This window comes from Alexandromys fortis, unplaced genomic scaffold, assembly GCF_014885135.2.
Source record: "Alexandromys fortis isolate MF-2015 unplaced genomic scaffold, M_Fortis_MF-2015_v1.1 scaffold_70, whole genome shotgun sequence".
Taxonomy (NCBI): Eukaryota; Metazoa; Chordata; class Mammalia; order Rodentia; family Cricetidae; genus Alexandromys; species Alexandromys fortis.
In genome coordinates this window covers 1,125,359-1,136,445 of record NW_026067955.1, presented here as the reverse complement: position 1 = coordinate 1,136,445, position 11,087 = coordinate 1,125,359, and the positions used below count along the sequence as shown (strand labels likewise).

General features: G+C 51.3%; 1 protein-coding gene across 2 annotated transcripts in view; it reads right to left on the bottom strand.

The window, feature by feature from the left end:
• Stra6 (signaling receptor and transporter of retinol STRA6) overlaps positions 1–11,087 on the bottom strand; it is an 82,376-nt gene that overhangs the window by 20,231 nt on the left and 51,058 nt on the right. Inside the window, exon 1 of one of the 2 annotated variants that reach the window (XM_050151821.1) lies at positions 8,745–8,764. The exons of the other annotated variant lie outside the window; for it this stretch is intronic. The gene's annotated coding sequence lies outside the window, so the exon portion shown is untranslated. Of the gene's footprint in view, positions 1–8,744; positions 8,765–11,087 lie in introns of those variants that run through there. 2 annotated transcript variants of the gene reach the window in all.

Genomic DNA, 11,087 nt, shown 5'->3' with positions numbered 1-11,087 from the left:
CCGTGACCTTGTCCTGACGGGCTTTAAAAGCATTTTTATTACATTTATCTAACGGGTGGGTGTGTAGTTTTTGGGGGGCAGCATTGCCATGGCAGGGAATGACATATAGGAATTGACTTTCTCCATCACGTGGGACAGAGCACAGGTCACTGGGTCCTGGTGGCAAACGTCTTTTCCCACAGAGACATCTGATGCCCCTCCCTTTAAAAAAACATTTATTCTTTCAACAGAAACCTACTGACCACCAACTGTGTGCCAGGACTGTTCTGGACGTTGAGACTATAGGGGTCACAGTTCAGGAACCTATCCTACCAACATACATTAAATAACCCCCCAGAGCCTGAAGATTGCCAGGAGAATCCAAAGGGTGTCCTGATCAGTCCCACGAGGACTGTTTTTGGCAAAAGAGCAGCGGGAGTGAGGAGGATTCCTGAGGAAAATCATCTTCAGGTAGAACACTGCAGGACACCAGCTGGCCAGAGGCTCAGACAGAGCTACAGAGGGAAGCTCCAAGACAAATGCTCAGAGCGAGAGGAGTTCCCCATAGAGGGAAGCTCCTTGCAAATGCTCAGAGTGCACAGGTCTCAGTCTCACCAACTCACCTCCCACTGCTAGCCAGACCCATTAAGCTGGATGGGGACCTGAGCCCTATGAGCCATCTCTGCCTCCTTCCCAAAGGACCTGTCTTCCAGGAAGATGACTCTGACTTCCCCTCTGATTCCACAGAAAAATTGCTAAGGCGGAGTTTTCTCAGACACAGCACAGGAGTCAACACCAGGCCCATCTGGTCTCAGGGTTCAGGCAAAACTAGCCCCTAGACATGCTGTTGGCTCTCTGGAGACAGCACCCTGCTTCTCTGTCCCTGACTCTCTTTACCTTAGGACTTTACCTGGCTTCGAGATCAACAGAGACTTCAGAAACAGTCTGGCAGAAAGGTTCCTTGTTTCAGTGACCCTTCTTCAATCATGGGCCTATATCATAAGGTTGCGATGTCCCGAGCTTGCTGGAGCCCTTCACAAGGGCAACAGACACTCAACATAGAGTAATCAGCCCCTACTGATTTTAACCCTGCCTCCTGTGGTACCTAGACAGTAGCCAGCTGCCTGAACAGGACAGACACTCCTGGTTGAAAACCTCTGCCTGTCAACCTTGTCCTGTCTTAGAGGGATTCACTGCTACCTCCCAAGCCTTGTTAATTCACTCATTCCAAATATCTTATGTGGCAGTCATGTCTCCACCTGCTGATGGCACAGGGTCATCCCATGAGACTTAGCATATAGGGAGGTAGAAAGGGACAGCTCACTGTGAGCCACCAGAGCTGAGGGGGAAATACAGTAGGGGAAGAGACATGTAGTGTGGAACCAGCTCTTTTAGGAAGACTGGTGTGCAAGGGCCTCACTGAGCAGGTGATATGGAGCCTAGACATGAGGGGGGGGGAGGAAAGAATCCTATCAGGCTGCCTGAAGGAGCCTCTGTTCACTCAAGGGTGAAGTCATATAGATAGCTCCTTGTCAAGGTCAGACATGGCTGCTACCCCACCTCCCTGTACCAAATCTGCTCCCCTAGAAGAGATTCCTATAAATGCTGCCCCAGATCCCAAGATACCACGTGCCTATTCTCTAGGGAGATGTAGCAGCCACCTTGATGGCAGCCCTACCTCCCTGACAGGGATAGGAAGGTATAACCTTTGTTTTTCTCTGTTTGCATGGACCCAGAAGCAGCCTTGGGTCTAGTGCCTGGGGCAGAGCAGCACTGGCAGGGGAAGCAAGACAGGTTCCCACATGGCAGTGGATAGGAACCTTTAGGGAGAGGCAGGCTCCCTGTGTTGGCTCTGCCCCTGCAGCCTTGAGTGACTCTCAGCCCCGCCTAAATGGCATCCAGCCTACAGATTCTTCTATTGTGGCTTCTCCCCCAAGACTGTCTTCAGTGACTTCAGGCCCTGAGAATGCGGAGGCACCGCACCAGACCTTGTTGTAGCAAGCATATCAAAGCATATCAAAGCCACAGAGCCTGGCTATGGCTATGCAGGTCTCCCCCAACCCATGACTTCTACTTACCCTCTGGTTCCCCATCCACTCTGGTGGGACCAGGGGGAAAGATCCATGAGTAATGGGTAACCATGTTCCAGCAGCTGAAGACGAACCTACTTCTTTATCCCAACTTTTTTCCTCAGACTGAAACAAGAACAGCATGATCCTCCTACCCACAAACCAGAGGACTAGCGCTGAGAGGATGGGGATAAATCGCCTAGCCATATGGGCAAGCCAGTAAGGAGAAAGGTTGGGGTCAGGAATGCTAAGACATGCCCTTGAAGGATTTCTGTAAAGTCCTGGGCAGCAGGCCCTGCCTGCCCCTAGGAGCTGGCTCCATAGAGGCCCAGGTACCCAGAACAGCAGGTGGGTTCTGCCCTCAAGACAGAGTGCTGCAGAGAAGAGGCCACTTCGAGAAAGAACAGTAGAGACCTGAGGAAAGTGAAGGGCAAGGGAGGAAAAACAGTCTTGGGGACTTCCTGGCAGGGTATGGAACAGGATCCTGAGGTCAGAAAGGTCTAGGCAGGGCCACAAGAAATGACGTGTCTTAGGAAGCTGAGAGAGGGAATACAAGAAGTCAAGAGAACATGGAGCAAGGGAGGGTAGGGCTGCCTCCCACTCTAGCCTGTGTGAGCTCTGGTGACTGAGGTGAGGCTGGTCTTGGCTGACCAAAGTGCCAAGGCCTCCTCAGGCTAAGGCCACTGGCTATCTGGGCTCGATAGGGAGAAACCTTGTCCCTTGGAATGGAGCTGGTCCTTAAAAGCTTTGGAATAGGGCTTCCTTCCTCTCGGTGTTTTTGTTCAAGTTGATTAAACCTGAGGAATGTTTGTGTCCCGGAATAGAGGCCCACGTGTGTGCCTGTGGTTATCAAAATCTTCAAAGGGCAAAGTGCTAAGCTCAGAAGAAGCCAATAGCAACCTGCCAGGAATGAGGGGAGCAAGCACCTCCAGAACCTCAGAAGGCCTCTCAGCAGTACCCTCACATGTTAGTAACTCCAAGAGAACCCCCAGAACATCAGTGCTTCCCCTGAGGCCCCTCAGAACTTCACAAGCATACACACCCACTCAAAAACCCCAGGATTTCAGCGTGGGGAGAAGGAAAAAGAAGGCTCAAATCCCCGGGAACAGCAGCCAGAGCCCACAGATCCCCATCTCTCTCCACCCTCCTACCCCAACCTTGGACTCTAAGTCCAGCAGCACACCCCAAATCACACAGCATCAAAAACTTAGCTCTACCCCAACCCCAGAAAGATACAGAGACTATTGGGTGCTTTAATCCACTGTGGGGCTGGGTGGTAGTTCAGAGATCATGCAGGCAAACAGAAAGGCAGCCTCAGTTCCAAGAAGGCAGACAGTTGGGAGTCTGCTTACCAGCATAACACACACACACTCATCATTGTCATCATCATCATCATCATCATCATCATCATCATCATCATCATCATCATCAAACAACCCCAGCACACACAGGAGCCAAACTATCTTGATGCCACACAGTGAACAGGGAAACAGGTCTGTTGGCTGTTCAGCTTGAGAGAAGTTAGCGTGGGTGTTCTTTATCTCTTTCTTCCTCTGCCAAACGGGAGGGTCAGAGCATCATGGGATGCCTCGCTGGAATTCTAAGCCTCCTCACCTATACCACCATGTGCTGAGTCGGGGTAAGGTGAAGCAGAAGAGGGTAGCTGGCTGTTCCAGGGGAGTGGCGGGTTGTTCCCCTCCCAGAGGACCAGGGGAGCTCAACTTCTGCACAGGGCAGAGGCGACTTTTTTTACTCTCATGGAATAAGGAGTCTACCTTCCAGGGAGACAATAAGCGGAAGGCAGGTGGCTTTTAGATGCTACTCAGGCTACCCCACCTTCAGATGTTGAGTGATACAAATGCCGTGAAGACTGCACAGCCGTAAGGTCTGGAGTCTCCTTCCCCCTTATGTCCTCCCTGGGTGGCACTGCCATGATACAGCCTTGAGAAGCAGGCTTGAACTTCAAGCTGACCGCTGACTGCTGGCAGATCTGCTGACCACAAGACAGGGATCCACAAGACAGGGCTTTCCCACCATCTCTTGCCCCAGAACGTGGATCCTGCTCTGACGTGACTTTTGCAACATTCTCGTATTTTCTTTAAAGCTCCCACTCACTTCCCAGTCCCCTGCCATGTCCATGGTTGCAATCTGGTCCCTCAGAATGGTTCTCCCTTGACTCCTGCCCCTTCCAGCCTTCAAGGCCTGATTTCCACTTCACCTGGAGCGCTCCCTTGACGTCCCCTTCGGGCTCCTTCCACTCCTGATTGATCTGGGCAACCGCAGAGTTCTCCTGACCAACTAGAGCCTTCTTCTCTGAGGCCCAGCCCTGCTAGAGCTGAGGTCCTGCAGACCGGCTGGTGGCAAGGCCACAGCAGTTGTCCTGAGCAGGTCCCCACACCTGCTTTAAGTGGCACTGCTTGATCTCCCAGAAGCCCCCTCCCAATCCCAGTCCTGTCCCTCCTCCTGCCTATCCCCTCCCAGACCTCCTTCCTGCAGTGCTGGGATCAGAGGGGTCTGCCAACCCTTCCCCCCACCTTCTGTCTAGCTCCGCTCTGTGCCCCTGAGCTGCTGGGGCCCCACACAAGGCAGCATGTCTCCTGTAGTGGAGTTTCTCCGCCCCTAACCCATTTGCCCGAAACTTGATCCCCTTGGCCCTCAGAATCACCCCACTGGAGAACCCCGGGCTTTGATGGCTGAGTTTCCCCAGCTGTGGCCATGGGTAGCTCAGAGACCGCCCCCCCCCCTCATTTGTCATCATCCATCACTCCCAGGGGGCATCGCCTGATGAATTGTATTGAGCCCAGCCACCAGCTCAGCTTTTAATAACTGATCAGCACCCTGCTGCTGCCCAGCTGGGCTGAGGGCCCTGACCACAGGGTAGAGAGGAAGCTGGAATTTCTGGTATGAGCCATTCTAGGAGGAAGCCAAAGAGCCCCCTCGGAGACCCTCCTCTTCCAGGCTTCACAAAGAGGCTGCGGGGCTCTGGGTCCCATTCATCGGCTAGCACATTTCTGTACACTCCTGAGGAAATGGGAACAACACCAGATCCCTAACACCTCTACACTGCTCACCACACCCCCCCCCTTCATCCTCCTTGAAGGGATGTCCTGCAGGGAGGCAGCTGCACAGGGGAGGAGGACGCTCAAAAGATGCTGCACCCTTTGCTGTGGCGGGCAGAGCAAGGAAAGAGTGGGCAAGAGCTAGGATGAGAAAGGAGTCTGGCTTCTCAGGAGGAAGACCTAGAGCGGGTAGTTTCCTTTCTGGAAGAGAAAGTTGCTGCCGTCAATCAGAGTGGGCAGCCTGAGGGCCATAAACTTTCCGTGGCCTGGAGAAGAGAGTAGGATTGTGGACAGTGCCCCCCCTCCACACCCTCCTCCCAGGTGTCCACAGAAGGGGAGAGGTGGAGAGGGACTCCAAACAGCCCAAGGCTGTTGCTGGGAAGCTCAGCCTGCTGGGTGCTGTTGGTCCCCGTGAGAACTGTTAGTAGGTAGGCAGGATTAAACCATACGCCAAAAGAATCGCCCTTGCCTGCCCTACTTTAAAGCGCTGTGAAGCCGCTTTCATGCATAGGCAGAGCAGCCCAAGGCTGTTGAAAATAGGAAAAAAAATGAACAGCAATAAGCTCCGTATGCATCAAAAAGCTTTGATAGTCTCCAGTGATGAACTCTTCGCTGTGCTGAAGGAGGCACTTCCCGGTACGGCAGATTCCAAGACACCTTGCCCAGTGGCAGTGACCATCCTGTCGGTGGCAAAGCAATACAGAAATAGCCACGAAGATGCATGTGTGTTTGGGTGAGGGCATAAAAAGTGAGCCTGGCAGGCACACAGAATGGTCACACTGTTGTCATGGACCACAGGCAGCCTTTTGCAGGTTCTTCATTTCCCAGATAAAGGAATTAAAAAAAAAAAAAAGATACAGAAAAAAACCTCGAGGACTATTTATTGGAGTCAAGGAGAGTCCCCTGACCAACAGGACCTGAAAGCCCAATTTTAGCAACTGGGGGCGAGGGGGGGGGAGAAGAGACAATGGATTCTGAATTTAGGGATTTAGGGATCTGAAAGACAGGTTTAGCAATGAGTCTGTGATCTGCATGGAGGGGTGTAGCTGAGGTGTAGAAGGACAGGTCTCACTAAGGAGACAGTTACGCCCCCATTTCCTTCTCCTTTACCCTTTGGCTTGTGCACTTCTTTTTTAAGTGGCATGTAGGGTTTTCCTCTTTCACCCAGGAGAGACAGCAAACAAAGGCATCTCCAGTCTAGTCCTGACAGGGGAGCCACTGACTGTCTTCCACTGACCACCCAGTAAGTCATTTGTAAAGAGAGCTACAAGTCATCAGACATGCCAGGTCAGGTGCCAGAGGATGTCCACATATTGGTGTCACATGTCCTAAATGGTACCCGGGAAGCAGATGGCTGTAGAGGTCCTTTCTTGTTTCCTCTTTCTGTCTGGTTCATCCTCAGCACACGGGTGGGCAAGGGGCAAAACCTGACGGAAGGGGTTTTACTGGTTGGGAATGAATGCTTCAGACTTTCATCATACCTGTAATCTTTTACAAGGGAAAGGAAACTGTGAGGATGTGCTGAAGCCTGGTGTGGGGAAGAAGCTGGAAGGCAGCCTAGAGCGACACTGAGCAGACTCCACTTTCATCCAGTGGTTCATCCCCCAGGCTCCCTTGCAGTTGGATGCACCGCTAAGAGTGAGCATTCGTCAGAGAAATGGAAAAAAGTATTGTGTATTATGCTTAGGATATGCTTTTAAAAGAGGGGTATTTTCTTTACCTCTTCCTCTCCAGAAAGCTAAAATGGGGTCTGGAAGGCTAGATCTCAAGAAGCCTTCTGGGACTAAGGCAGAGGTCAGAGTTAAGTAGAACAGATCAATAAGTTAGCTGCAAAGACGGAGCCTGAGCTGAGGCTAGACCATAAGGTCTATCCTTTGATTCCATGGTCTATCACAGCCAAAAGAGAGTTAACTACAGAGATCTTGCCAAGTGGCAGGGTCAGTAACTGAGGGAAAAACTAGGTCAGAAATCCCTACCCAGTACTTGCCCCACCTCCGTTCCGCTCACAAAACCCTGCTCTAGCCTCAGAGTCTCCCTTCCTGTAGCAGGGACTTGCTGCACTCTGGAATTAGGAGACAGACTCTGGGATAAGGGAAGACCACTTCAGTTCACTAATCCAAGTGGTGAGCCTGGGCCATCGTTCCCAATACCTTGTCTGCGTACTGTCCATTTTATGTCTGTCCATCTCCAGGAGTAACCTTGCTTTCCATCTCGTTATCCTGCCTGGCTGTCTGTCCCTGTCCATCAGTCCCTCCATCCTGGACATTAGCACTGTCTCCACCTTTCTGTCTCTCCCTCCTTTACTTCTTTCTTCTGTCTGTAAGAAATGCCAAATATCTTCTATCAAATATTGCAAAACCTGTACTGATGACTAAAAATTCAGATCTTTTTATATTCCTCACCTTATAAGATTTTTATGCAAATGTTTTAATCCCCATACACGCAATCCAGTAAAACCCTTGTTTACACAAAGGCCTGCGGCAGTGTTCCAGGAATTTGGTGGCCTGAAGCCGTAATTTCTCACCCGTTCCATCATTTCTAGGGTGCCAACTCTTTCCAGACTCGCCAATCGAATTAAATCTCTGAGTTCAGACCCCAGCCAATGGGGAAGAAACACAGTTATCACCTGATTAAAAGAAAAACCAAATGCACTTCCGGTCTCAGTGTGTTTGCTCTTCTGAGCTCACCCTCTTGATATCGCTTTGTCCAGATATTTCAGTTGGAGTGGTGGTCTCCTTCTTTGTCCCAAAACTTACTTCTAAGCCCTCCCTTCCTTACTTTAGCTATAGTAATTGGTTGCTCAGGCTGGCCTTGAACTTGTAGTAATCCTCCTGACTCTGCCCCCTGAGTGCTAGGATTACAGGTATGAGCCATTATGTTTGCTTTAGTATATGCTCTTGTCTTTCCTTTTTTTCTATTTTATATGTATATGCATGTGTGTATCTCTGTGTGTGCACCTCTATGTGTATGTACATGTGTGTACCTCTCTTTCTTTCTATGTGTGTACCTCTATCAGTGTGTGTATACCTCTCTCTCTCTCTCTGTACCTCTGTGTATGTGCATATGTGTGTACCTCTCTCTTTCTGTGTGTGTGCACTTCTATGTGTGTGCATATGTGTGTATCTCTCTCTCTCTCTCTGTCTCTATGTGTGCGTGTGTGTGTTCATGCGTGTATAGATGTAAGCAACTTCAGGTTTCATCCTCAGGATGCTGCCTACCTCCTTTGTCTATTATTGGCCTGAAGCTCACCAGTTAACTAGGTTTGCAGGGATTTTCTCGTCTCTGTCTCCCCAGTTCTGGGATTGCAAATGCATGCCACAATACCCAGAATTTTTATGTGGATTCTAAGGATCAAATTCCAGTCCTCCCACTTGCAAGGCAAGCACTTTGCTAAGCCCCAGCCCATCATGCCTCTCCTGTTGGTATGCCTCATTCTGTGTCTAACTCTAACACACACACACACACACACACACACACACACACACACCGTTCCTCCTTCCTTCCCTGTGAAATTTGCTTTCTCCTCCCAAAGGTTTACGATAGGATCTCTCTTAGCCCCCACCTGCTTCCATCTGGCCTCTGACCAGGCCAGCTCCCCCGCTACCCATCCCAGTTTCTGTTCAGTTCTGCGGCTTACCTGCTCTGTCTGTCAGGAGTTCCTGGAGGCCTAGAGTCTACAAGCCTCCCAGTCTACAGTTATGACCAGCTAGCTACCACTGGGTCCCGGGAGCCAGCTGGGCCACCCAGTAGTCAGCAGTCAGACTCCCAAAGGCCAGTGCTGCTGACTCCGCCAGTGAGACTGCCCTCCCCCACCTGCAACCCCAGGAACTTTAGCCCTCAGAGGCAAAGCTGATGAAGAGGTTTGCAGTGGCAAACCCCAGAACCTCCCTTGCAGCCTCTGCACACTCCCACAGCTCCTACACTGCCAAGACCAGGGCCGGAAGATTGCAGGAGTGACTAGGGCACACCTGGCTCGCTCAGTGTTGAGTGTGGGGCCTCAGAGACCTGATGGGGTCTGAGTGGGACAGGCTTACAAAGTACTATACAGGAGATAGTTCCCAGCGAGCCAGGCCCTTCATGAAGGTAAGGGACCATGCTCCTGTAATAACTGTGTTTCTGTCACCTATCAACTGAGTAATCATAAGTTCAAACCCTCCTGGCCTGGCCCTGAGTCTCTCAGTCTGTGATGTAGAGACAGACTGGTTGTCATGCAATCTTGTCATCTTATGAGCCTGTGACACTCAGACCTGAAGGGAACAGGGTGGGCTTGAGAAGGAGGGAGGTTTTGGAGGAGCTGAGAGAATGCAGGATGCAGGCCTATGGGGGTTTGGGGTGATCTATGGATCCCACAGACTGTACATCAGGAAATCCAAGTCTACCCACCCCACCCACCTGTTCTCTCTGGCCTGTTTCCTCTGCTGGAAGGAGATGTGTGCAGCCACAGGTCCCACAGGCATCCAGGGGACTCTCAGACGTCCCTGCTCTTGGTGAGAACTCAGCTCTATGCTGAGGCCAGAAGTGGGTGGGTGGAAAGGGAGTGGGAGGTAGGTGCCTAGCGATGGGGGCCTAAGAGCCCTCAGGAGTCCTGGGGATACTGGCAGGCAGACTGAAAAGAGTCACTGTGGGAAACAGGAAGAGGAGCTCGGGGGAGACTAATTACAGGCCCTGGCCCTTCAGACCCCAGCAGCCTCTAAGTGGCCATTCTTTGGCAGAAGAAAGGGGAGTCCAGGGCCCCATTAAGGCTTTCATGGTGGGACTGCAGAAGGTGTCTTGGCAGTCAGCCTTCGACTACTGGTTCCCTACACCTTCCTGCATACTCAAAGGGTACAGGCCCTGCCACCCAGCACAACCTCCCCTAAGGTTTGAGCCTTTTGAAAACCATTAAAGATGGGAGTCTAGACCCATCTTTCTGTCCAGGGTTGGACTCAGTTTCCCCAAGTGTAAAATGTGGATGCCGTCTAGTCCTGACATGCTAAGATGCTAAGACCATCTCTGAAGATCAGAGGCCAGAATTCTCCTGAAAACTTGAAATATCAGGAGGTCTTGCCCCCGTCCTGCTGCGTAGCACATAGTCACGGCTTTCTGCCCTTCTGGGCACACCAAGGCTCCTCAAGGTGAGTAAAGTTCCTTCACCTCTCACAGATGGAATCCACATGAAATAGCCACAAACAGAAGCTGAGTTGTGTTTAATTTCTTGCTATCATATTTAATGTGTATGAGTGTATTGCCTGCATGTACGTTTGCGCATCAAGTGTATGCAGAGCCCACAAAGGAGGAGGGAGTTGGATTTTCTGGGACTGGAGTTATAGAAGATTGTGAGCCACTGTGTGGGTGCTGGGAATCGAACCTGGGTCCTCTGGAAGGACAGCCAGTGCTCTCAGCAGCTAAGCCATCTCTCCAGCCCTGGCTAAGTTGTCTTTATCAATCAATACACTCATTCATTCACTCCATGATGCCTTAATCCCTCCCGGGTCCTTTACTGACCTGGACACACAAAACATTGCGTGTTCCTCAAAGAAACACCAATAGAGGATGGGTAGGTCATGGGTTGCAACAGATCAGGAAAGGGTGCAGGGAAACCAAGGACAGCACCGCTGGACGGGCTGAAGGGAAAGTTTCCTCAGGCTGCAGAAGGAGCAATCTTGCTTCAGAAGGACCTGGGCAGTGTGGGCCGAAGAACAACACCAGCAAAGGCAGGGGAGGGCAGTGCATAGGTGCAGGATGGGCCTGGCCTGGTGCAACCTGAGCCTTCCCCAGGATGCTATCCTGCTCACGGGGAAGTGAGCCAGTCTGAAAGGACAGCGTTGTGAGGCTTCCTTCATAGGAGCACCTGGAGTGGGCCTGGACAATGGGCACACAGACCCAGGAGCAGAAAGCAAGTTGCCAGGGAATGAAGGCTGCGGGAGGGAGCTGCTTTTTAATGCGGGACAGTTTCTGTCTTATGAAATAACAAGTTCTAGAATTTGATAACACAGCAAAG